This window comes from Oratosquilla oratoria, chromosome 13 (genome assembly GCF_046742065.1).
Source record: "Oratosquilla oratoria isolate Oo_2021 chromosome 13, ASM4674206v1, whole genome shotgun sequence".
NCBI lineage: Eukaryota > Metazoa > Arthropoda > Malacostraca > Stomatopoda > Squillidae > Oratosquilla > Oratosquilla oratoria.
The window spans coordinates 60,712,687-60,720,186 of NC_134789.1; positions in this window are offsets into that span (position 1 = coordinate 60,712,687).

The following is a 7,500-nucleotide window of genomic DNA, read 5'->3' on the forward strand; positions in this document are numbered from 1 at the left end:
CTATTTATTTATCTAATTATCTATTCATTCATTTATCCTATTATCTATTTACCTATTCATCTAATACCTATTTATTTGTTAATTTATCTATTTATATATTAATCTATTTACTTATTTACTTCTTCATCTATTTATTTATATATATATTTATCTACATATTCATTTATCTGCTTATTTATTTATTTATTTCCCCTCAATTCTCAACTACGTTTAGTGAATCTGTGACTTTCTTTCACCGCCCTGGAATTTGACTGTCTGGAGTGAAGGAGAGGGAGGGGGGGGAGGGGTCACCAGGCCAGGCCGTGACGCGCGCCGAGGAGGTGGCTACACCAGCTTTGGATGCCGAGCACTTCTGTCGAGTTGCTGCACCTTGCTGCACTGCATCTGAACTTGGCACTCGGGGGGCAAGAGACAGGTATAGCCTTCCATCCACAAGGAGCTAAGGTAAAAGGGTGGTAGGTGGTAAGGTAGGTGTGGGATGAGTGACCCAACCCATTATAGGAGAGAAAGAAAATATGTGGTTCATTTATGCATCACAAATATGACGAGAATGGAAATTCCATTTCTTTTATATCATTGGTATGGCAAGATGGGGAACAACACTCGTAATTTGTCACTATACAAAAGAATTGTTGGTCATTATATGGTGTGTGTGTGTGTGTGTGTATGTGTGTGTATGTATGTATGTATGTATGTCTATATTAGATATTGACAGATTATAGTGAAGGTAGAGAAAGGAAACGAGGATTAATGGAAGAATTTTAATGTTTTGATGTTTCGACACGCAGGGTCGTCTTGATCACAAAGCTGACAACTCAAGTACAACAGAGGCTTTATATACAGTACATAGTTGGGTCACTTCATGTGACGCCTGGGAGATCTGAATCTAAATATTTGTGCCTTTATTTTCTTTTATCATTGATGCACTTGTTGCTTTTGCAAAACGAACGCCTGGATAAACCACATCGAAGAAAAAGAGCATTTACTGTACCTCAGTGGAGCCAAGCAAGCATTCTACACGAAAACCTAAGCAGATCACAAAGAAAATCATGTAAAGCGATATGCATAAACACCAACGATTGCATCAACAACTGGACAGGTGATATTAGAATTGCAAAAGACGCCGCCAAATACGCCTTGGGACAACAAAGAAGCAGGCAGCTCCCTCCACCCGACCCTCACCAGACCCGACCTAACCAACGGAGCAATCAATATGCAGATTCTCACCCCCGCATCCACCATGAACCACAGCAACTTACAATAAATACCAACACAGTCACATTCTGTAAATTATTACCTCTGAGGAAGACCCATAAGGCGAAACAGGTCAGGAATAAAGTCCCTTTCCCCAATCGTGCGATTTCTATTCTTACCACTCGTACACCTGTCATACCACAAATGAATAAATAATATATATATATATATATATATATATATATATATATATGTATGTATGTATATACATTACACACACACACACACACACACACACACACACACACACACACACACACACACACACACATACACACACATACACACACATACACACATACACACACATATATATATATGTATATATACATACATATATTCATATATATACATAATGTATATATATATATATATATATATATATATATATGTGTGTGTGTGTGTGTGTGTGTGTGTGTGTGTATGTCTAAGACAGATTGAACATTTTAGAAGCTCTGCCAAGAGATTCCAACTCTGATATGTGCGTGCACAATCACGAAGCAAAGATGCTAGCGACTGAGGTACGTGCGATGGTACAAAAATACTGTACAAGTCCCCGACCACACTTCACGTAGCTGCAGAAGACGTAGTCTTATATTTTATCCAATACCCATATTAGGCGAACACCCCGACTAGTTGTGTTCAATCTGTCTTAAACATACACAACTTGTCGGAGGGCTCACCTAATATGGGGATTGGATGAAAATAAGACTACGGCTTCTGCAGCTACGTTAAGTGTGGTTGGGGACTTGTACAGTCCTCTTGTACCATCGCACGTAGCTCAGTCGCTAACGTCTTTGCTTCGTGATTATGCACGCACAGATCAGAGTTCGAATCCCTTGGCAGAGCTTCTAAAACACACACACACACACACACACACACACACACACACACACACACACACACACACACACACACACACACACACACACACACACACACACACACACACACACACACACACATATATATATATATATATATATATATATATATATATATATATATATTACAAAGGATTACAAAGGATTACAAAGGCGGAGCATGCCGACAGGAGACCTTTTGGTCCATATCTATGTCGGATGCGAAAAAATCATAATAATAAATTAATGAATAAATAAAAACTATAATGTAAACAACAAATCAAATGCATATAGTTAGGTAATAAACAAACAGGTAAATAGTAAATAATAATAAATGAAAATCAAAACAGACAAATGATAATAAAACAAAAACAAATATGAAATGAATTATAATCATTACAGCATCTTGCTTAGGTATTTATCTAAATTATTTTTAAAGCTTCGAACTGAACTACATTGCACTACCTGTGCAGGAAGTTTATTCCATTCATTAACTACACGGTTGGCGAAGTTGTTTCTACCTACTTCCAAATTGAATCTATTTCCGGACAGTTTGAGACCATTGTTTCTTGTCTGATTCTCATTCAATGTGAAATTTTTGTCACTTTTGATGTCAATTCCCTTTAGAATTTTAAAGACCTGTATCAAGTCACTTCTGAGTCTATGCTTGTTAAGGGAAAACAGATTCATATGTTTTAGTCGATTTTGGTATGATTTATTTTTGATATTTGGAATCAGTTTTGTGGCTCGCCGTTGTACTTTTTCCAGTCTGTCAATGTCTTTAATGAGATTCGGTGACCATACGGAAACAGCATATTCCAAATGTGGACGAACTAACGATTTATATAGCTTGTTAACGAGTGATGGACTTTAGAAATCCAAAGATCGCGCAATCAGTCCTAGAATCTTACTTGCTTTTTCAGATGATTTGAGATCGTTACTGATAATTACGCCGAGATCTTTTTCACTATCCACTTTTGTTAACGAATTTCCAACTAACTTGTAATCGTACTTACTGTTATTTTTACCAACGTGCATTACCTTGCATTTACTGTACTTGTGTTAAATTTCATTAGCCACTTTTCTGACCATTGTTGTAATTTATCTAAATCTTCATGAATATCTAATTGATTTAAGTGATCATTTGCCATTCCGCACAGTTGTGTATCATCAGCAAATTTGGAAACAGATTTTAGTCCATATATACTATAAATAGAAGTGGCCCAAGAACGGAACCCTGAGGAACTCCACTTGTAACATTTTTCCATCTAGAAGTTTTTCCATTGAAAACAACTCTCTGTTTTCGATCATACAACCAATTCCTAGTCCAACTTAATAAATAGGCTACCACATATTCCGTGCGAAGCTAATTTAGTAAGTAGTCTTTCGTGTGGGACGGTATCAAAAGCTTTTGCAAAGTCTAGATATATTAAATCTATATTGTTTCTTTTGTCATAATTCGAGATAACTGTAGTTGCACAATTTTTTCTAAGTTTCATATATATAAATATATATACAATACGTGTATGTATATATATATATATATATATATATATATATATATATATATATTTATATATATATATATATATATATAAATACACACACACACACACACACACACACACACACACACACACACACACACACACACACACACACACACACACACACACACACATACACACACACACATATGTATATACATATTTATATATATACATACATGTATATATATATATACACATGTATATATATATATGTAATATATGCATATATGTATATGTGTATATGTATATATAACATATGCATATATGTTTATATGTATATATATAATATATGTATGTATATATGCATATATATATACATATATATATATATATATATATATATATATATATATATATATATACATATATATAATGGCGGTTGAAATAGTAGTGGTTTGATTTGCTTTTTTCCCGCTGAGAATGACCCTTTTGAACAAATTAAATAGCCAAACACTGACCTGCCCTGCCCTCAAATTCTACTTTATATTTTTCAGAAATCATGACATCACCGAATGCATGGGATCCTCACCCTTTGCTCTAACGGTTTTTCTCTGTCAGCACAACCAGGCAGGCAACGCTACTCTCCCGATCGACAGTCAATCCGCTTCAAGAGTGTGAAGATACAGTACGCGCTATTAGCCAGCTGTTATTATTGAAATAAGCTACTGTGCTGTACTGTTGTCGTGTGGAATTCCTGGATAACATTATGAAATAAAAATCCAAATAGATAACTAACAAATATGGAGAAAAACAAACGTTATAACAAAGCAAATGGTAATGGCGGTTACAATTTCCTTTCGCGTCAATAGAAAATGGATCTTTATGTCACGTACCCCGAGTACGACCAAGTTACTCGGAGCAAGCCGATACACCTTGAACCCGAGTTATGTCAACTTTCAACTTGATAGATTAATCTACATTTTATGATTAATAAAAACATACATCAAGTCCACCTAGAGCAAAGTATATATATGAAATCTATATCGATTTAACCAAGGAATGGTTAGGTTTTGTTCATTTGCATAGAAATGTCTTAGTTTTCAGTTGCGAAACGGTGAGCAAAGACTTACGCACGCCAAGGAACTACCAAAGCGACCGTTACTCTTTTCATATGCAGTGCTGTTTAAATCATATTTACTCTGCAGTAGAAGGTAAGTGTAGACAATACATGTGAATAGCCTACTAGCAAAAAATATTTTTTTGCAAAATAAGAATCACAACGTAGTTTAATTTTTGTGACGACGACTAGAAGGTCCCGAAAATGATGTTGCCACATGCTCCTCATAAATAAAAAATCGTCTTGAAATGGTTCTAATAATTTGAGCAAAAAACGATCGAGAAACAAACGTAGCATTTTTGAATGAGTGATAATATCACAAATTTACAATATCAATGGGGAGGATTTTTATTGTTCCTAGAATTTTTAAATTCTAGGTTCCATAAATTATCGTACGGTTTGCGAAATAACTCGAGACGAGAAATTTTAGAACATTTATGTCAATATAATTACATTACAACGACAACACTCAGATCAATACTAATATAAAATCCTTAGAGCTTCAATTAAATACGTATAATTTGATTTGATAAATTATAATGATTTAGTTTATATAAGACTATAATATTTTTTAGGGTGATAAGCAGTTCAGAATTCTGACTAGGCATACGAAGGTGACTGGAACAAGGATTATGATTGGCCCAAACACGGGCATGATGCCATTATCAGCCAATCGTCTTCAAGTATCTATTTCGACGACATGAACGAGTCAGTACTGATGTTATCGTCGTTGGTGTGGATTAGTGTTAAAATTCTTTAGTGTATAGTGGGAAAAAATCATTTCCAAAGGTGGCGTTAATTGGAAAGTGTTTTTACGTGTATGTGTAGTGAGAGTGAAAAAGAAAACTGCAGTTGGAGTGTTGTAATCAAGGTGTTTTAAAAACTGCAGAGGAATTACGAGTGTCTTGTGACCTGATACTTTAGAAATGTGCAAAGGAGTTACATAAAGTACATCCAGGCAAGTTACATTTGTACCAAGGAGCAACTCGCCGTTAAAGTAAGTACAGACAGACACTGCAAACTACATGGTCCTCTTTCACTCCTTTAACCCGATGGAATTAATTATAAAATGTAGATTATTCTGCCGAGAGACAGGTTGTTCTATCAAATTGAAAGCTGACATAATTCGGGTTGAAGGGGTTACGGCTTACTCCGACTACGTCACACTTAAGATCCATTTTCTGTTGACACGAAACACTTTGACACTTTTAGGTCACTCTTCGCTGGATGCCGAAACAGGAACTCAAAAGTACGTTAAAGGAATTGTAACCGCCATTACCATTTAATATGTTATAACGGGTTTTTTTCCAGATTTATTTATTCATTTGTATTCTTATTTCATAATATTATCAAGGAATTCCACACGACAACAGTGGAGCACAGTAGCTTAATTCAATGATAACAGCTGGCTAATTAGCGCGTGCTGTAACTCCAGATTCTTGAAGAGGATTGACTGTCGAGGAGCGTTGCCTGCCTGGTTGTGCGAACAGAGAAAAACCGTCACCGCAGAGGGTGAGGATTCCATGCATTCGGTGATGTCATGATTTTTTAAAAATATAAAGTAGAATTTGAGGGCAGGGCAGTTCAATATTTGGCTGTTTAACTTGTTCAGATGGGTCATCCTCAGATGGAAAAAAAACCAAGGGGTATTATATTAGTTGTGCACACCTACGCGACATAGCATTAGAAAATTAAATATTAATTTTGTAAATTAAAATACATGAACGTAGTATGCGATTTTCTTAATGGAAATAGATAACAAAAAACCTTGCTACAAACATATCTACCACCACTGCTCCAACCAACATTACTCTCCTGACCACCACCACCCCAATTCCACTACCACCACCATCCGAAATAGTAGGACCTAAACCATCACAGCAGCGACCAGCACCAACCCCAAATACCACCACGCTAACCTCCTTTGTCACCACCATCAACCCAACCATCACTACTGTCACCGTCACTACAGAAACCATCGCTACTCTTACCAACACCATCACCAACCAAACCACCATCACCATCACCCACACCATCACTATCACCCAAGCCATCACCATCACCTAAGCCACCACCACCACCTAGGCAACCACCACCACCCAAGCCACTACCACCACCATTTAGGGAACCACCACTACCTAAGTCACCACCACCCTATCTAAGTCAACACCACCACCACCACCAACCATACAACCACCACCAATCAGGCAACCACCACCACCCCACCCACCACCAGCATCCAGGGAATCACCATCGCCCAAGTCACCACCACCCAGGCAACTGCCACCACCACCACCCAAGACTCCACCCAAGCCACCACCCAAGCCACCACCACCACCACCCAAGCCACCACCACCACCCAAGCCACTACCACCACCCAAGCCACCACCACCGCCACCACCCAAGCCACCACCACCGCCACCACCCAAGCCACCACCACCCAAGCCACTACCACCACCACTTAGGGAACCACCACTACCTAAATCACCACCACCCAAACCACCACCACTCAAACCACCACCAACCAGGCAACCACCATCACACCACCCAACCCGCCACCACACCCACCATCACCACTCAGAGAATCACCATCACCCAAGCCACCACCACCATCACCCAAGCCACCCCTATCACCCTAGCCACCACCACCACCACCACCACCCAAGCCACCACCACCACCACCACCCAAGCCACCACCACCACCCAAGCCACCACCACCACCACCACCACCCAAGCCACCAACACGCAAGCCACCACCACCACCCAAGCCATCACC